This window comes from Balaenoptera ricei, chromosome 2 (genome assembly GCF_028023285.1).
Source record: "Balaenoptera ricei isolate mBalRic1 chromosome 2, mBalRic1.hap2, whole genome shotgun sequence".
NCBI lineage: Eukaryota > Metazoa > Chordata > Mammalia > Artiodactyla > Balaenopteridae > Balaenoptera > Balaenoptera ricei.
In genome coordinates, this window is record NC_082640.1 from 53770145 (window position 1) to 53791807 (window position 21663).

Genomic DNA, 21663 nt, shown 5'->3' on the forward strand with positions numbered 1-21663 from the left:
TTGCAACAATTTTCTGTCTTCTGAGAAACCCTCCCCAGTCACCTCATCCAGGTCATTCCCTATAAATAGGCTTTTTTTAAAAGATTTTTTTTTGATGTGGACCATTTTTAAAGTCTTTATTGAATTTGTTACAATATTGCTTCTGTTTTATGTTTTGGCTTTTTGGCCATGAGGCATGTGGGATCTTAGCTCCCAGACCACGGATTGAACCCGCACCCCCTGCATTAAGGCGAAGTCTTAACCACTGGACAGCCAGGGAAGTCCCTAAATAGGCTTTAAATTAAGGACTTCCCATGTCAAACTGGAATAGTTGAACTGCATCTCGATAATATTGATATTGATAAAAATTCCTGGCTATCTTTGTTATGAAGAGCAACAACAAGCTCATTACTCTTGCCTCTTCATTGCTGTGAGGAACTATCAATCCTTATCACATTGTATTTTTACTACTTTTTGTTGTTTCTGTTTCAAAAGCAAGTCTACATTTTCTTCATTTGCATATTTTTTACTTCATAATGTAGTGCCCATAAATGTTTATTTAGGCAATGATTGAAAACCAATCAAAGAAAAATACATAATACAGTCAGTTCTCATTATTCACAGTAGTTACATTCTTAAACTCACCACAAACCCTGAGTTAATGAGTACAGAACCATGACTTCTAGGGAAAATACAGAGATTGGTTCCCATGAGCTTCTGGTCACAAATTTCTTTTTATTTTAATTAAAAAAAAATTTTTTTTTTGCTTTTCAAATTAAAAGAATTTTTAATTGTAGTAGAATACACATAAAATTTACCATTTTATATTACAGTTCTGTGACATTAAGTCTATTCACATTGTTCGGCTATCATTGCCACCATCCATCTCCATAAATTTATCTTTTCTGTGGTTGTTGTTCATTAATTATTTTAAATATAGCAGTGTGTACATGTCGATCCCAAACTCCCTAACTATCCTTTCCCCCCACTCTTCCCCCTGGTAACCATAAGTTTGTTCTCTAAGTCTGTGAGTCTGTTTCTGTTTTGTAAATAAGTTAATTTTTATCATTTTTTTTAGATTCCGCATATAAGTGATATCATAGGATTGTCTGACTTACTTCACTCAGTATGACAATCTGACAATCATCCATGTTGCTGGAAATGGCATTATTTCATTCTTTTTAATGGCTGAGTAATATTCCATTGTATATATGTACCCTATCTTCTATATCCTTTCCTCTGTCAATGGACATTTAGGTTGCTTCCATATCCTGGCTATTGTGAACAGTACTGCAATGAACATTGGGGTGCATGTATCTTTTCAGACCATGTTTTTCTCCATATATATGCCCATGAGTGGGATTGCAGGATCATATGGTAGCTTTATTTGTAGTTTTTAAAGGAACCTCCATACTGTTCTCCACAGTGGCTGTACTAATTTTTTTTTACAATAAAATTTTCCTGTTTTATTTTGAAGTCATATTCAGATATGTTTTCTCTTTTTTTCCCTTTTAGTTATTTATTTAACATCTTTATTGGAGTATAATTGTTTTACAGTAGTATGTTAGTTTCTCCTGTATAACAAAGTGAATCAGCTATACATATATATATATATATATATACCCCCATTTCTCCTCCCTCTTGCATCCCCCTCCCACCCTCCCTATCCCACCCCTCTAGGTGGACACAAAGCACCAAACTGATCTCCCTGTGCTATGGTCACAAAAATTTTAGCTGATCAATAGATAACCTTGTATCTAAACAGTGTATACCTATTTAAAGACACCTTATTTAATATATACTGTTGATTCATTAACATTGAACTCATGGTCAACAGTCCTATAACTTATGCCTGGATGAAGCTTTTCTAGCACACTGATGTGCTATGTAAGGCACATCACAGCCTTCTTGTACTTAGGAACACTAGACACCACATCAGCACTATACTCGGGGGACTATTTTAAACAGCAAAATTACCAACAAAAGGCACAAAAATGCAACAAAAAAAAAAAAAAGAAGAAGAAGAAGAAATACACTAAAAGCTAAATAGGCCATGAAAAGGATGCTTGTTTGCAGTGTGAGGGCTGAAACAAGCAGGCAGAGCTAATGTCTCTTTTGACTTTGGCTGAGAATGGGCACGTGGGGAGACTCAGATTTTTGTCACTCTGCACACATCCACAAATGACCATAAAAGTACTGAGAGTGTAGATTTGGGGGTGACAAACATATTTTAGTGAGTAGGAAAGTTTGTAAATAGGGAATCTGCAAATGATGAGGACCAACTCTACATATATTAATTGCCCTTCTATTCACACTTTGTTTCCTGAAGAAAAGTTTGAATTTAAATTACTTCTGAGACACAGATGTCAGCATTGAACACACTGAGTTTAGGACTTTTGTATTAAGCATACAGTTCTTAAAATCCCAACATGTATTTTGCTGACTTTGCCTCCTCTGTTTCTCTAGCTCATAGATTATTGCAGTGCATTTCTCTGTAGGCAGCTTTGTTAGCTTTGTTCTTCTATGCCTGTGGAGTAAATGTTTGTCTAAAACATATTAGTTTCTTTTCACCTGCATAAACAGGGAAGGATGGACCATGAGCCAGTTAAGTAAGTACCAAAAAATTAGGAATTGCAGTAGGCAGGAAGAGCTGATCAGCACTGATGATCACTCCTCAAAACTTGGGGGAAAGAGGAATGAGAAACGATGGATTAACCAACTGTACTAAGAGGATGGATATCTCTATAGACACAATTGAGAAAGCTTCTGAATTACTAATAGCTCACACTATGAAATAAGCTTTTTGTGGGTCAAAAATAGGCAGTATTATATGGCTCCAGCTAATAATTAGAATGAGATAATGAAAGAAATGGTAAATTGATGTGAGCCTCCAATGGCTGGCACTTGATTGCCAAGAATCCATGGTGGTGGCTTCTAAGGAGGTGTTGAAAGCAGAGAGGGTGGGAAGACGAAGGGGGTTGTGTCTTTGTATAAAATATAAAGACTCGCTACGCACAGACTCACCACTATGTCATTGAATCTCTGTTAGACTACAACCGAAATTTCTGTCCCAGTGACTGAGTTGTTAGTGGGGAAGACACCTGAGGGGTGTCAGAAAAACAACTCGCAATAACTGTGATATGATGATGGTGAACCTGTACATTTAATAGATGTCTTGTCCCCAGGGAAGAGAGTTTGTAAGTTGGGAGATGGATGGCATGTATCCAGGTATGGTCTCATTTATTAAAAAATCACCATATACCTACATATGTAACCCCAAGTGAGAAATCGTCACCAACATTAAACAAGTGTCTGTTATGGTAAAAGCATCATTTTAAGATCTGGGGAGGATACATCGAGACATAAGACATGACTACAGTCTTCAGAATTTTAGATTCTGGTTGGAAACATGATATATGTTACAAAAAAGGAGAGATGAATACACTTTTAAATAATTTTTAGATTAGGATATAAAAGAACTATTTATTATTATTATTAAATATTACATTACATAAAATAAAATTCAGTCTATTGTTGTGGAAGGTGATTTTGTGGCTCATTTGCAATGGTTACCACACTGTGGGGGCTGCTCTTGTGTTCTGCTCCCATGAAGTCTCCAACGCTGGTGGATTAGTGGAACGAACTGGGTTTGGACTTCCAAGATGCCCTTCTTACCCACTTGGTACCTGAACCAACTGAGAATTACAGAACAACACTTTTACAGAACAACACTTAAGTATTGAGGAATGTGACTTAAATCAGTGGGCATGAGGACTTTCCAAACTGTGTCCCAGATGAGACACACATGCCTCCAGGCATCTCCATGGGTGACAGAGAAGGACAGGGGGTGCTCCCCACTGGCAAACCCACTTCTCAGGGGAAAGGAGAGGACTGCTCAACCTGAGCATTCTGGGTTCATTCTCCTGCAATTAGGAGTCAAAAAAACCCCTCCCCCACAGACTAAGTGATCAGGAGCAGGGAGATCATCACTCTGGCTTGCTTGATACAGTCCTGGTGCACAAATACCAGTGCAAGCAGAGGGGGATTCAGGGGGAACAGTGCCTAAAACCTTTGACAACTTTAATTTCTGTACACTGCAAATGGTCATAGACAGAGGGACAAAAGTAAAATTCAAGAGCAATAAAAGGAATGCTGGTTTGGACACAGTTGGCTAAACAAACGTCGAAAGTTACCAAAATAACAACCCAGAACTGAGATTTCAGGGATCAAATTCCACTCACCCACTTGCCCTTTAATAAAATGCAATTTCCAATTACCTCTGTGTCCTGAGTTCTCAATAAAGTAGCAGAACTTCATGTTAAAATGCTAATTTTCACATATAAGTCATGGAGGTGGTGGCAGAAGAACCATGAGCTCCATAATTGCTGCTTACAGGATAATTAAGAGATTAATATTATGAAAGTTAATTGTAAAATTATATTAATTAATTTTAATAGCCCAGGGATCCTTCTGGAATTGATGTCTGAGAAGAACGCAGTCCCCAGAGAGGCCCACGGGGAAACAACAGAGTCGGCCTGAAGTTTGCAGGCCCAGAGCAATGGCCTCTTGGGTCTGAACTCTGATCCAAGAAACACAGGAAGAACACAAGGTGTGTATGTAAATGTCATGGATCCTTGGGCTCCTGGGGCAGGGGTGAAGGTGGATGAGGATCAGCTTCTCCCAAAGGTGGGCTGGTGGCAAGAAAATGTTTTCAAGGGCCAAAAGGTAAGCCCTTTGACTGCTTTGTAAACTTTATCAGGCTTAAGTTATACAAGTGGTAATTTATTTAACATAATCATGATGCTCTTTCCTAAATGTAAGATTTGATGATGTATCTACTATCCAAATTACTGTAATAATGTCTTCCAGTCCATTTCTAATATAATTTGGAGATCCATGGTATAGAGAATCAGTTTAATGCTGAAACTCAATGCTCTGTCATAGGTCACAAGCCCAGGGTTTGTCCAGGTGATTCAAAGCATTCCCATTGTGATATGGTCAGTGGTCTGTCTTCCTCCCAAAAATTCGTAAATGATCGTTTTTGTTTGAGTTTTTTCTTCCAGATTAAGGAAGATCTTCAATTTTTTATTTTTCAAATGAAAAGAAATATCTGCCAGCAAGAATAATGTTTGAAACATCACTATGGAGAAAACAAGATGTATTAATATGAAGCAGTGATTCATTCCTAGCTGTCATAAAACACATAAACACAGCGACTAAGAGAAGCAACTTGCAGACATAATAATCCAATCATTTAACTGAGCCTAAGTATTGAAGTGAGTGTCTTGGAAGTAAGGCTCTGGATAAAGATGAATCCTTGTCTCCACTAATAGGACCTGAGGTTGGTGTGCTGGTTGTCTCCAAGACAACCCTCACATTTGGTGATTTGCTCAAAAGACTCACAGGACTCAGAATAATTCATTATACTCAGTCATGGTTTATTACTGTAAAAGGACACAGATTAAAGTCAGCCAATGGGAAAGGCAAATAAGGTGAGGTCCACAAAGAAAGGCAAGCTTCCAGTTGTCCTGGAAAGTGAATATTCCCCCCAAAAATGATGTGTGATAACTCATGCAAAGTGTTACCAACCAGAGACACTCACCCAAGCCTTGGTGTCCAGCGCTGTACTGGGGTCAGTCACGTAGGCAGGTAGCAACCATAAGATGACCTCAGCTACTCAGTCTCCAGCAGAAGAGTCAGACTGATATAACATGGCCCAAAGTCTCAGGCATACAACAACAGGTGATCACAAGTCACATTGTTAGCATCACACTGATACAGCCTGGCCCAGTGCCTCAGCCATACAAAACCCAGAGGTCATCTCACAGGAGCCAGCCAGGGACCAGTCCTTTCTTGGGAATGTGAGCACACAAGCCTGCTGAGCTTTTGTGCTCACATTACTCAGCCTCCTTGGGACTTGATTTCCTTCTTGGGAAAACTGAACTAATAAAAACATCCACCTCAAAGGGTTATCATGAGGATAAAATATATGTAATATATGTAATGTGTTCAGAACTCCATGTTATCATTTTTTTTAATTTAATATTAAAAAATTATACCAGGTACTTTCTCACATGAGAAGATGGAGTATACATACATTTTTCTTTTCCTCCCACTAAGTACAACTAAAAATGTAGAAATATATGTGAAACAATCATAAGAAGACTCTGAAAGGTAAGAGAAAATGATATACTAGTTAGGGACCAGGCAACCCAAGGACAACATGGCAGTGAGTTCTCTGGGCTTTCTTTTTGCCTCATATATCCCAGATTTGTAGCTGAAAAAGCTGATAAGCCAGAAATCCCAACAGGAGCAGACAAAAAAAAAAAAAAAAAAAAGCCCAAGAAAAGGCTGCTTTCTCTAGTCAAAGGAGCTAGAAAGGGGCAGCCTAGTAGGATAGAAAACATTTAGACAGTAACCACTCTACTGAAGCCAAACACTGCAGACACATATCCACCCAGGACAGTAAAAGCCAACTGGGAAGCTTAAACCTGCTGGGGCGGTGTCAGAGAAGGCTGATAGGGAGCTAGGATGTTCATCTCTAATAGGTAGTAATGAGTCCCCTTCCCACATAATGTCAGTGGAGACCATATAAGGAGGCAGGACTTCCAGGTCATCATGTTGGTATGAAGCACCTTTTCCCTTCCAGCTGGGTGCTGTCAGAGGAAGCCTGATGGAGAGTTGGACTTTCATCACTTCCCAGTGGTACTGAGACAACACTACACATCCCATTCCCATGGAGACCACATGGGTAGCAGTAAAGGCACTCCTGCGCATTCCAGGTATGTTGACATCCACAGAGGTGTACTGGTGAGCTGAAACTCCCACCCAACCCACTCATAACGAAGAGGCACTCCTTACTTCAGGTGTTGATGAAGGCTGATGGGGGAGGGAGGAGCTGAAAAAAACCTCAAAAATTGGCTGGAAACATCCTAAATTTTGCAAAATCCATAAACATAGAGACACGCGAGGCTGCACAAACCATAACTAGGATAAACCCAAAATAATCTGCATGAAGATCCATCATAGCCAAACTTCTGGGAACTAAAGACCAAAAAAAAAAAAAAAATTCATGAAAGCTATACCGTACTTATACGGGAAGACCAACTGAATGAGAGCAAAGTTCTTATGAAAAACTATGGAGGCCAGGAGGAAGTGGTATGACATTGTTTTATGTGCTGAAAGAATTGTCAACCTATAATTTTATATCTAGTAAAACATGACAGAGTCCCCCGATAATCCTCATCCCAAAGAAAATAAAAAATTTGTTTTTTTTCCTCCTCATCTGAATCAAAGTCCTCATTTCCTGCCCCAGGCTTTATCTCTTGCTAGAATTAATGACAATAAGAACATCTAGACACTGTAGAAGAAACCAACTATTAGCCACAGTGACACATTTCCTCAAGTCCTGTGGCCCCAATATGGAGGACACAGAGCAGCTTGACATTGGAACATTTCCCAAAGTTGGAGATGACTTTCAACCCTGTCACTGTGAAATTGTGCTATATGTAATTTATATGATGTTGATTTTCTTTTGTGAAAAACTCCTTTAAAAAACCTTGTCTTTTACCACATTTTACTTCTCACCTTCTTACATATACACTTTCAAAATATAGCAAGTTAGTAAGTTGAGAAAATCTTAAATATCTGGACTAGTCTACATTGTAGAGCTGTGCTAGCCAACACTAGTCATACATAGCCATTTAAATTTAAAAGTAAAATTCAGTTCCTCCGTTGCTCTAGGTACATTTCAAGAGCTCAATGTGGCTAGTGGCTCTGGTATTGACAGTACAGATACAGAACATTTCCAACATTTCCATTTCCAATATTTCCTATTGACATCCTATTTCAGAGGTAAGCTGTTACTTTTATCCTTGGGGCATATTTCACTTCTTGGGACATAGTTGTTTTACATGAATAGTGAACTGTGGAATTATATACCTGAAATGTGTATTCAAGTTGTCACATAGAACAAATCCAGTTTTGCTTCAACATTCTCCACCTTTTCTTAATGTCTCAGTGTCTTTGTCAGAAAAGTTCTTTTGCCCACTGGAAATATTAAGTGCCCGGAAGGTGCAGATCATTGTGCATTAAGGAAGAAACCAAAATAAAGCCTTAGAAAATTTACAATATGAAGTACATAGATTTGATTAAAATATCCTTCCCCTGACACACACACATGCACACACACATAACATCAATCAAAATTCAATGTCCCCAAAGTTATCTATGTACTTTGTTTAAATAATAATAATATTTAATTGCAAGGTTTGCATGTTTCTCTTCTTCTTGTTAAGATGCCTTCATGTTGCCCTCATGCAATTAAGAACTGGCTACTATAGTTAGCATACAAATTTAATTGAAAAATTGTATATAAGTCTCCAAACAAGTATACTTGGAATGAAATTATCAGGATTAATTTCAATAATTAGTTGCAACTATTTCTGCTATATTAAGAAGTCTTTTGCTCGAGTGACAAAATAAAATACTCATGTAAAGATGGTGATATTGGGTTACCGGCATCAAGTGTAGGCCCAGAGTTAGGAAATAGCCCCAAATGCAGGAAACTCTCAGGGAGTTAGTAGTATGTGACTTGTTATAAAGGGAAAAATTTTTAACTGGTGAAACTATAGAATCAAATCTAAGAATTGTACTACATCCTTAATTGTAAATGAAGAGGTCACGTTGACTGACCCTTCCCATTCAATACTGCACCAGGGTACCAACACTCACCTCCAGTATAAGGGATTATCCATGACTTCATTTTGGTTAAGTCAGTGTTTCCCAAGTTTTCATGTGATTATGAATCAACCAGAGAGCTTGTTAAAATGCAGATTCCTGAGCTCTATCCTAGAGATTCTGATTAATTGGGTCAAGGTTGGACCAAAGAATCTGCATTTTGAAAAATACCCCATATCATTGGGTGTAAATATTCCATGAATCACTCTTTAAAGAGCATGAACCAAAGTCTCCTTTTCTTCATAGATTCTCTAACCTAAATTTTAAACTATTTCTTACAGTGTGTAAGAACATGAGTTAGACAATCCTGGGTTAGAATCTTGCATCTCTATTTAGTCTTATTAACCTTGGATAAATTACTTACTGCTTTTAATAGTGAGTTTATTTATCCTCAATATTGTTGTAATTATTCTTGTCATTACCACATATCTACAATGGCCATCATCTGTCTAGAAACATACAGTTTCTATTATGAACCTTACATGTGACAGAAGAATTTCTTCCAAGTGGCTGTGTGGTATCCTGTTGGATTTATAGCCCAGTCCAATAACCTCTACAGTCACAGAATTATTTCTTCCTTTCTATAGCTTTAGAACTATTACTCTTTTCTCTTTTGCTCTATTCTCCCATTCTTTTTTCTCCCTCCCTCCCTCTCTTCCTTTCTTCCCCCCTTCCATCTATCCTTCCTTCCTTCCTGATTTATTCTTAAGATTATAATTTAGCCCATAGTCCCTAAAATATCATATATATATATATATGCAATCTGTTAGATTCAAATCAGAAATTTTATTTCTGGAGTTTTTCAAGGATCCACATTCTACCTGTGGGTCATTGAACTAGGGTCATTATATCGACACACATTTTAAAGATGTGTTAAAGTTGACTTTACTGTCTTCTGCTCTCAGCAATGACCTTCCTGGTCATCCCACAAATGGAAAGTTACCCTAAGTGCCTGATTGCAGCTCACAGACACTGTGTCTACATGACCACCTTAGGAGAGCACCACCTAATGTATTTTTAAGCACTGTATCCATAATGTTAGTTTTTATCCAAGTTGCATACTATGAAATTGATTTTTTTTTTATTTACTGAAAAATGTTTTTATTTTTGCTTTGGTCCAACAGTTTAATTTTTTTTCATTTGTGTATGGGTTGATGTGCCAGAATATTGAGTAATTCAGTTAAACCTTATCCCAGGTAATTGATTCACTAGAGAAAATAGAAGAGAGATGTGGTATAAATAGAAATGCCTGCTTTATACTCTTTTGGTTTTTTTAAAATTGATATCAGGACATAACTGCAAAGTTCTAATCCATCAAAGCTGCATGGCATGGTGGGTTCTTCTTGTGTCTATATTGCATCAATATACTGCCAAAATAATATCAAAGAAGAAAAACCCAGAACCCCATGTCCTGATCTAAAGAAACTAATGACCAACTTAAAATCAATAAGTAAAATTCCTTATTTTTTCAAAAATTGTATTGACATTTATTTATTCATTATTTCATTTCTTTATTCGACAAATTTGAATATGTTTTATGTGTCAGTAAAAGATAATTGAAACAAAAGCCCTGTTCCCTGGGGGATAACAGTCCAGTCCAAAAGACAAGCTACTGGACTTAAAAGAGACACAGCATGAAGCCAAGAGTGTAACGTGGATTTCAGATATCCAGATACTCCATTTCTCATGCCAGGCACCTTGACACCACTGGGCCTTTGCTCAGCCAGAGCTCAGCTCCTGCTGTCCCCTTTCTGGGCTCCTGGAATAGAATGATTTAAACTTGTTCTTTGACAACTAGTTAACACATGGCCCTTTCTCTTTGGCCTCCCTTGGTCCTTCTTCCTTTATCAGACTTCCCAAACTGCCCACAACTTTCCTCCAGACAAAATCAATCACTCTTTTCTCTGAGCTCCCCAAACACTCAGAACACACCTCTTCTTTTAAAAAAAATTTATTTTATATTGGAGTAAAGTTGATTTACAATGTTGTGTTAGTTTCAGGTGTACAGCAAAGTGATTCAGTTATACACATACATATATCTATTCTTTTTCAAATTCTTTTCCCATTTAGGTTATTACAGAATATAGTTCCCTATGCTATACAGTAGGTTCTTGCTGTTTACCTATTTTTCATATAATAGTGTGTATATGTTAATCCCAAACTCCTAACTTACATCCCCTCCACATTTCCCCTTTGGTAACCATAACTTTGTTTTCTATGTCTGAGTCTATTTCTGTTTTGTAAATAAGTTCATTTGTATCACTTTTTTAAAATTCCATATATAAGTGATATCATATGGCATTTTCTTTCTCTCAGACATAAAAAAGAATGAAATACTGCCATTTGCAGCAACATGAATGGACCTAGAGGTGATCATACTAAGTGAAGTAAGTCAGACAGAGAAAGACAGAACACACCTCTTAAGAGCAGCTGCCCCATTTTATTACAGTTGTGGTTTATGTTTGTTTCCAATTAGAAGAGGACCTTCTGGAAAGAAGAGCCTGGCCACGCTACGTCCTTTCAGCGTTTGGGCCACTGTAGGTCCTCACAATGCATCCTGGGTTGTATTGACTCAAGCAGGAGGAGAGCCATCCACCACTGCCGCTGTGCACCCTCCACGTCAGCCTCCTTGTCACCTGTCTCTTTGTCTTTCTAAAAGTGCTGCAGGGAGAATTTGCAACAAGAAGTAATAACAGGTAGCCCTCTTGTGGATGAGCGTGAGACGAACCAATTCCTATTTTTGAGAAATAGGTAAGCCTTCTTGATAAGACACACATATGGCGTTTTTCCTGCCACCACCCTGGGGCTGTCCTGCCTTGTGTTTCAGCACTGACCCCTCGCAGGGGCATTAGGGCATCACCCATGAGGCCTGTGTGTTAGCTTGGTGGTTGTCTGAGCTTTCAGGAAAGTGGAATGTTTTGGCTGCTAAGAAAGGAGTTTTTTCTGTGTTTTGACCAGGAAACTCTCCATGGTTGTGTTGCTGGCAAAGCAGGAATTGTGGTGGTGAGTAATAACTTCAGACTGTTAATCAACACGATGAATGAAGTCCTACATGTTCTCAAACCCAGCCCCAACTGGAGCTTTGTTATAAATCATCCAAGATTAAATTGAAGGAAACACCAAATTTAAGTAGAGAACCTGATCCACTGGGCCAAACTGTCCCTAAAATACAACACGAAAGTCCCACCTCTGATGCCCTGGGCTCATCACTTACTCCTGAAGCTTATTTATAATACAATTCAAGAAACAGTATGCTTTTTTTCTTACCTTTAAGGCCTCTCTCTCCTCTTCGGAATATCGCACCTTTTTATGCCATGGGGAAAAGGTGGTTAGTAAAAATTAAATTTTAACTTACAGATTCTGAGCGTGTCTCAGTGTGAAAAGAAAATCACTTCATATTTTGGGCAGTAAAATGAATCTGAAGTCTGTCGCACGTGTGATTGTCTCCTAGGAGACCCAAGCGTGAATCATCACCATGGAGACTACTTGGTCCCTCACTACTCGAAATCATGAATGTGGATTATCAGCCAGGGTTTGTTTTGGGGGAGGAAACACTATAACTACCGGCCAAGCCTTACACACTACTACAGAGTTGTGTGCCCAAGGTGAGCTGTGGGCTGCGACCACTGCAAGTCTGCTCTGGCAGCGTGAGTGGGAAATCTCATGGGTTGTGCTCTTAAAACACCTCTAGGGCCTGAGAGCAGATAGGCCCATCCTCAGAAACACAGCAGCACCCAGGAGATGGAGCAGGCAGCCAGTCATCCCGGGGGAGAGTCTCTCATTCTTAAAGCCGGGCTTTGGGAAGATGCCAACCCAGAAGTAGACCTTCCTTTGTTGGCCCCACCCCATGCAGCACCATGCTGGGGCTGGCTAAGATGAAACGAACACGTGATGTTCTGTTCTTCATCTAGCTTTCTTGAAACTCATTTTTTACTTAATCACAACAAAAATCACCATCAACAAAAATCAACAACTCTAGTAATCATATTAATCTCAACAATCGTTTCCTGGGCCTGTCTCTTATCAGAGCTGGGCCCAGTGCTGGGTGTTCAGACTTTCTCTTGCCAGACTGGAGAGTGGGCCCAGCTCCAGCCTTCCCTCCACTTTTGTCTTAGTGATCACGGTGCTTGCTGTACACTGGATGTACCGACGGAATGGTAATGATGTCCAGAAGTTTTGAAGATGTCTCTTGTGGGACTATATAGACATGCAGTGGCAATGTTGCCTAGTGACCACTCCTGGAGTCTGGTTTGGTGGGCTGGAAGATGACCAGGAAAGGGAAGAAATGGTTTGAAAAGACACATGTCAGGGTTTTGGTCATTCTGTAGCAGGCAGGTACATAATAATCAGTTTTAGATTTAGAACAGCTGGTGCTCAAGTTTTATATGTAATACCAGGAAACATGCTTTCTGATCATATGTTTTATTAATGTGATTTTGGATGCTGATGGTATTTAAACATTATATTTCTAATCCTTTTATAGCATATTTATTCAATGAAGACTTAGCATCTTCCTCTTCTCTTGAACCCATAAGAGCACTTTCTCCGGACAGTGCTCTTTGAGAATTCAGATGTAAAAAGTCAAATCAGAGAAAAGATGGCATGTTTCTTTATTTTGAAGATAATGCAGGGGTCATAGTAAACAGTAAATGCAAAATGAAAATTTCTGCCAGCCAGGACCAGTTACAAAGGAGTGTGCAGACTTGTAGCCCAGGATTGCAGCCAATGCTGGCAGCATTGCATGATTCTTCATTGTATTTGTTTTTTAAAAAAAGCCACTAAGGACAGAACTCACATGTCACCTCTTCTTCTGTAATGCTATACAGACTTCACAGCCACCCCTGCCCACCACCAGCCACCTGTACTTCTGTGGGGTTTTCTGTGCACCACGCCCACTTACTCAGACCCGACCTCTCGTGGGTTAGTTGGGTAAGTAACTTCTCCAGCTGGCCCAGAAGCTCCTTGTGGGAAATGTCTGCATGATTCATCTTCATATACCCCTTTCATCCATTCATCCATTCAAAAATAAGTTTATCAAGCACCTGAATACCAGGCGTTGAGGACAAAGTGCTGAAGGAGACTGCTAAGCTCCTAGGAGAGGCAGCCCAGTGGATAAGCAAAGGGTCCAGTGGGGCCAGCTGGGCTGCGTGGAGGCGGCACATGCTTGGAGGGAGAATGACCAGAGCACACGCTGCTGCAACGTACAGCCAGGGAGAGCTGCCCTGAAGGACAGCAGGAGTTTAGCCCTGCTATGGGACAAGAAAAAAACAAAGCAGATAGTCAAAGGGAAGAGTGAGTGCAAAAGCCTATGCTGACAAATAGGTGGGGATTGTTCTAGAAACTGGGGACATGTCAGCACAGTGGAGGTTAGTACGTGCAAGTGTGGATGGATCCAGATCCTGAGACTGGTGAGGAGCTGTGACTCTGCTCTAGGTGAGATGAAGGCCAGTGAAGGGTGCTCAGCAGGATGGTCAGCCACCAAGGCATTCATGTTTATAATAGGAACACTCTAACTTTTTTGAAGAGGTTGGAGGGAGGCTGGAATGGAGCCCATTCTGAACAGGTGGTCATGGTTTGACCGTGGTTGTGTCAGACTTCGAAGGTTTCTTGCCTCAAGTGGCTGTAATAAGGCCACTAGGGACCAGGAGGGGATGGTTAGAACTTTGGAGAAAATGACATTACAGCACCAACTGCTTAAGTTTCTACCTTCAGGGCTTTTTCTGAAATGGGGAAAGAATAGGACAGAGGAGCCGCCCTGCAAGTGTACCCTTGAATATGGATCCCTTGGCCCCCAAGGAAGCTGGAGGGAATCGAGGGCTGCTGGAGATCCCAGGCTGTGCCATCTGTCCATACCTCCTCTTCCACCCCCACCTGCTGAACAAATAGCATTGTTACTGAATCAAGCTTGGGTCTGCTTGCCCATGCACAGTAAAGCCAATCTACTGACACTGGGTTGTGGTGAAGCAAAGTGCAGCGTTTATTGCAGGAGCCAAGCAAGAAGTCCAAAAGACCTGAACTCTCCAGTGGCTTTCAGGGAAAGGTTTTTAAAGACAGGGTGAGGAAAGGGGGTTGTGCAGTGTGTGATCAACTAGTGGACATTCTTCTGATTGGTTGGTGGTGAGGTAATTGGGGGTCAAGATCATCAACCTCTGGTTCCAACTGGTCTGGGGTCTACATGCTTGTGGGCAGTATGCAGTTAACTTCTTCCACCTGGTGGGGGTTTCAGTATATGCAAAACAGCTCAAAGGATATGGCTCAGAATATTATCTATAGCCCTTGAGGAGGAATTGAAAGTCCCTGACTTTGTTTAATGGCTAAACTATTGTTATTTTGTCTTGCTTGACTGTTTTCCTTTCTTCCTGCATTTTCTCACTTCTTTGATTAAATTTACTCTTTGGAACTTGGGGAAAGCCTAGGAGGCTAAAGTTTTTTACAGACAAGGGGCAGGCAGAGGATGTGCGGGAGGGGAATCTGTTCTGAGAAGGCCACATGGGGTCCTGCTCTGTTACAGCATCACCTCCTGCATGTGCCATGATGCAAAAGGGTCAGGAGACACAACAGAGTTATATTTCCCAAAAGAGATTCCTTAGAAGTCTGTGCATGGGAGGCGACCTCAGGGTAATAAGAGGCTTCCATGAGCGAATAAGCTCAAGAGCATTTGGCAGAATTTGACACACATCCGATGTCCACCTTTTGGAGATGTACAATGCACTAACATACCAGAGACACAGAAACCCCTCAGTCAAAGGTCCTTCCCCAACTTTCTTTACTCAGAATTTCTCAGACGCATTTGACCATGGGGTCAACTTTTTTATTACATAATAACATATTAATATTCTACACAATGCCCATTACATAATGCCATTATAGATTTCCTAGAGGAACTGAGATGGATAAAGAGCTCTGGAAGGAACACAACAGAGAGCATAAAACAAAATCACTGAAAAAAAAAGTAAGGAAGAAAAAGAAAGAAAGAAAGAAAGAGAGGGAGTGAGAGAGCGAGAAAGAGAGAAAGAAAGAAAGAAAGAAAGAGAGAGAGAGAGAAAGAAAGAAAGAAAGAAAGAAAGAAAGAAAGAGAAAGAAAAAGAAAGAAAGAAAGAAAGAAAGAAAGAAAGAAAGAAAGAAAGAAAGAAGAAAGAGAAAGAAAGAAAGAAAGAAAAAAGGAAGGAAGGAGAGGAAGGAAGGAGAGAGGGAGGAAGAGAATGCATGCTTACATAAAATACATATAAACAGATCCACAAAAAAGTATGCATTTATTCTTATAACAATTGTGAGGTTTGCAGGACAAGAATTATCATGTGCAATTTACAGGAGGATGTGAAGTCTCAGGAAAAGAACTGGTTTGTCTCTGGCGAAGTGTCTTCTTCTTATTATTTTTTCTTTATTTTAACAGATCTTTATTGGAGTATAATAGCTTCACAATACTGTGTTACTTTCTGTTGCACAACAAAGTGAATCAACCATATGCATACATATGTCACCATATGTCCTCCCTCTTGAGCCCCCCTCCCATCCTCCCTATCCCACCCCTCTAGGTCATTGCAAAGCACCGAGCTGATCTCCCTGTGCTATGCTGCTGCTTCCCACTAACTAACTATTTTACATTCAGTAGTGTATATATGTCGATGCTACTCTCACTTCGCCCCAGCTTCCCCCTCCCACCCCATGTCCTCAAGTCCATTCTCTATGTCTACATCTTTATTCCTTCACTGCAACTAGTACCATTTTTTTTTTTAGGTTCCCTATATATGTTTTAGCTATGGTATTTGTTTTTCTCTTTCTGACTTACTTCACTCTGTGTGACAGACTCTAGGTCCATCCACCTCACTACAAATAACTCAGTTTTGTTTCTTTTTATGGCTGAGTAATATTCCATTGTATATATGTGCCACATCTTATCCATTCATCTGTTGATGGACATTTAGGCTGGTTCCATGTCCTGGCTATTATAAATAGTGCTTCAATGAACATTGTGGTACATGTCTCTTTGAATTATGGTTTTCTCAGGGTATATGCCCAGTAGTGGGATTGCTGGATCATATGGTAGTTCTATTTTTTGTTTTCTAAGAAACGTCCATCATACTGTTTTCCATAGTGGTTGTATCAATTTACATTCCCAGCAACAGTGCAGGAGGGTTCCCTTTTCACCACACCCTTTCTGGCATTTATTGTTTTTAGATATTTTGATAATGGCCATTCTGACTGGCATGAGGTGATACTTCATTGTAGTTTTGATTTGCATTTCTCTAATAATTAGTGATGTTGAGCATCTTTTCATGTGCCTCTTGGCCATCTGTATGTCTTCTTTGGTGAAATGTCTATTTGGTCTTCTGCCCATTTTTTAACTGGATTGTTTGTTTTTTTGATATTCAGCTCCATGAGCTGTTTATATATTTTGGAGATTAATCCTTTGTCTGTTGTTTCATTTGCAAATATTTTCTCCCATTCTGAGGGTTATCTTTTCGTCTTGCTTATGGTTTCCTTTGCTGTGCAAAATCTTTTAAGTTTAATTAAGTCCCATCTTTTTATTTTTGTTTTTATTTCTGTTACTCTAGGAAGTGGGTCAAAAAATATCTTACTGTGGTTTATGTCAAAGAGTATTTTTCCTATGTTTTCCTCTAAGAGTTTTATAGTGGTCTGGTCTTACATTTAGGTCTTTAATCCATTTGGAGTTTATTTTTGTGTATGGTGTTAGGTAGTGTTCTAATTTCATTCTTTTAGATGTAGCTGTCCAGTTTTCCCAACACTACTTATTGAAGAGGCTGTCTTTTCTCCATCATATGTTCTTGGCTCCTTTGTCATAAATTAGGTACCCATATGTGCATGGGTTTATCTCTGGGCATTCTATCCTGTACCATTGATCTATGTTTCTGTTTTTGTGGCAGTACCATACTGTCTTGATTACCATAGCTTTGTGTTATAGTTTGAAGTTAGGGAGCCTGATTCCTCCAACTCCATTTTTCTTTCTCAAGATTGCTTTGGCTATTTGGGGTCTTCTGTGTTTCCATACGAATTGCAAAATTTTTTGTTCTAATTCTGTAAAGAATGTCATTGGTAGTTTGATAGGGATTACATTGAATCTGTAGATTGTTTTGGGTATTATAGTCATTTTCACGCTATTGATTCTTCCAATACAAGAACATGGTGTATTTCTCCATTTGTTTATGTCATCTTTGATTTCTTTCATCAGTGTTTTATAGTTTTCTGACTACAATCTTCTGCCTGCTTAGGCAGGTTTATTCTTAGGTATTCTATTCTTTTTGTTGCAATGGTAAGTGGTAGTGTTTCCTTAATTTCTCTTTCAGATTTTCTGTCTTTAGCGTATAGGAATGCCAGAGATTTCTGTGCATTAATTTTGTATACTGCAACCTTACAAAATTCATTGATTAGTTCTAGTAGTTTTCTGGTGACATCTTTAGGATTTTCTATGTATGGTATCATGTCATCTGCAAACAGTGACAGTTTTACTTCTTTTTTTCCAATTTGGATTCCTTTTATTTCTTTTTCTTCTCTGATTGCCATGGCTAGGACTTCCAAAACTATGTTGAATAAGAGTGGTGAGAGTGGACATCCTTGTCTTCTTCCTGATATTAGTGGAAATACTTTCAGTTTTCACCATTGAGTATGATGCTTGCTGAGCATTTGTCATATATGCCCTTTATTATGTTGAGGTAGGTTCCCTCTATGCCCATTTTCTGGAGAGTCTTTATCATAAATGGGTGTTGAATTTTTTCAAAAGCTTTTTCTGCATGTATTGAGATGATCATATGGTTTTTATTCCTTAATTTGTTAATGTGGTGTATCACATTGATTGATTTGCATATATTGAAGAATCTTGCATCCCTGGGATAAATCTCACTTGATAATGTGTGTATGATCCTTTTAATGTGCTGTTGGATTCTGTTTGCTAGTAATTTGTTCAGGATTTTTACATCTATTCATCAGTGATATTGGTCTATAATTTTCTTTTTTGTGATATCTTTTTCTGGTTTTGGTATCAGGGTGATGGTGGCATTGTAGAATAAATTTGGGAGTGATTCTCTCTCTGCAATTTTTGGAAGAGCTTGAGAAAAACTGGTGTTAGCTCCTCTCTAAATGTTTGATAGAATTTACCTGTGAAGCCATCTGGTCCTGGGCTTTTGTTGGTTGGGAGACTTTTTTTTTTTTTAATTTTATTTATTTATTTATTTATTTATTTATTTATTTATTTATGGCTGTGTTGGGTCTTCATTTCCGTGCGAGGACTTTCTCCAGTTGCAGCAAGCGGGGGCCACTCTTCATCGCGGTGCGCAGGCCTCTCACTATCTCAGCCTCTCTTGTTGCGGAGCACAGGCTCCAGACGCGCAGGCTCAGTAATTGTGGCTCACGGGCCCAGTCGCTCTGCGGCATGTGGGATCCTCCCAGACCAGGGCTCGAACCCGTGTCCCCTGCATTGGCGGGCAGATTGTCACTCACTGCGCCACCAGGGAAGCCCCGGTTGGGAGACTTTTAATTACAGTTTCAATTTCATTACTTGTGATAGGTCTGTTTATATTTTCTAATTCTTCCTTGCTCAACCTTGGAAAATTGTACCTTTCCAAGAATTTGTCCATTTTTTCGTGGTTGTCCATTTTATTGGCATATAGTTGCTTGTAGTAATCTCTTATGATCCTTTGTATTTCTGCAGTGTCAGTTGATACTTCTCCTTTTTCATTTCTAGTTCTGTTGATTTGAGTCTTCTCGCTTTTTCTCTTTATTAGTCTGGCTAATGGTTTATCAAATTTGGTTATCTTCTCAAAGAACCAGCTTTTAGTTTTACTGATCTTTGCTATTGTTTTCTTCATTTCCCTCTGATCTGATCTTTATGATTTCTTTTCTTCTACTGACTTTGGGTTTTCTTTGTTCTTCTTTCTCTAGTTGTTTTAAGTGTAGGGTTAGATTGTTTATTTGCGATTTTTCTTGTTTCTTGAGGTGAGATTGAATTGCTATAAACTTCCCTCTTAGAACTGCTTTTGCTGCACCCCATAGGTTTTGGGTCATCGTGTTTTTGTTGTCATTTGTTTCTATGTATTTTTTATTTATTCTTTGATTTCTTCAGTGTTCTCTTGGTTGTTTAGTAGTGCATTGTTTAGCCTCCATGTATTTGTGTTTTTTACAGTTTTTTTTCCTATAATTGATTTCCAATCTCATAATGTTGTGGTCAAAAAAGATGCTTGATATGATTTCAATTTTCTTAACATTTCTGAGGATTGATTTGTGACCCAAGATGCAATCTATCCTGGAGAATGTTCCATGTGCACTTGAGAAGAAAGTGTATTCTGTCACTTTGGGGTGGAATGTTCTATAAATAGCAATTAAATCTATCTGGTCTATTTTGTCATTTAAAGCTTGTGTTTCCTTATTTATTTTCCGTTTGGATGATCTGTCCATTGGTGTAAGTGGGGTGTTAAAGTCCCCTACTATTATTGTTTTGCCATCGCTTTCTCCTTTCATGGTTGTTAGCATTTGGCTTATGTATTGAGCTGCTCCTATGTTGGGTGCATAAATATTTACAATTGTTATATCTTATTCTTGGATTGATCCTTTGAACATTATGTAGGGTCCCTCCTTATCTCTTGTAATAGTTTTATTTTAAAGTCTATTTTATCTGATACAAGTATTGCAACTCCAACTTTCTTTTGATTTCCGTTTGCATGGAATATCTTTTTCCATCCCATCACTTTCAGTCTGTATGTGTCACTAGGTCTGAAGTGGGTCTCTTGTAGACAGCATATATATGGGTCATTTTTTGTATCCATACAGCGAGCCTGTGTCTTTTGGTTGGAGCATTTAATCCATTCACATTTAAGGTAATTATCCATATGTATGTTCCTATTACCATTTTCTTAACTGTTTTGGGGGTTTTTTTGTCGGTCTTTTTCTTCTCTTATGTTTCCTGCCTAGAGATGTTTCTTTAGCATTTGTTGTAGAGCTGGTTTGGTGCTGAATTCTCTTAGATTTTGCTTGTCTGTAAAGCTTTTGATTTCTCCATCGAATCTAATGAGATCCTTGCTGGGTAGAGTAATCTTGGTTGTAGGTTTTTGTTCTGCATCACATTAAGTATATCCTGACCCTTCCTTCTGGCCTGCAGAGTTTCTGCTGAAAAATCAGCTGATAACCTTATGGGGATTCCTTTGTATGTTATTTTTTGTTTTTCCCTTGCTGCTTTTAATATTTTTTCTTTGAATTTAATATTTGTTAGTCTGATTAATATGTGTCTTTATGTGTTTTTCCTAGGGTTTATCCTATATGGGACTCTCTGTGCTTCCGGACTTGGGTGACTATTTCCTTTCCCATGTTAGGGAAGATTTCAACTACAATCTCTTCAAGTATTTTCTCAGACCCTTTCTTTTTGTCTTCTTTTTCTGGGACCCTTATAATTCGAATGTTGGTGCATTTAGTGTTGTCCCAGAGGTCTCTGAGATAGTCTTCAATTCTTTTCGTGCTTTTTCTTTATTCTGCTCCTGTGCAGAATAAATGCTCCACCATTTTGTCTTCCAGCTCACTTATGCATTCTTCTGCTCAGTTATTCTGTTTGATTCCTTCTAGTGTATTTTTCATTTCAGTTATTGTGTTGTTCATCTCTGTTTGTTTGTTATTTAGTTCTTCTAGATCTTTGTTAAACACTTCATGTATTTTCTCATTCCATACCTCCATTCTATTGCTGAGATTATGTATCATCTCTACTATCATTACTCTGAATTCTTTTTCAGGTAGATTGCCTATTTCCTCTTCATTTATTTGGTCTTGTAGGTTTTTACCTTGCTCCTTCATCTGTGACATTTTTTTTTTTTTTTTAATGAGAGGGATTGTGTTCCTGTTTAACTGGTTGTTTGGTCTGAAGCTTCCAACACTGGAGTTTGTAGGCTGTTGGGTAGAGCTGGGTCTTGATGCTGAGATGAGGACCTCCGTGAGACCTCACTCTGA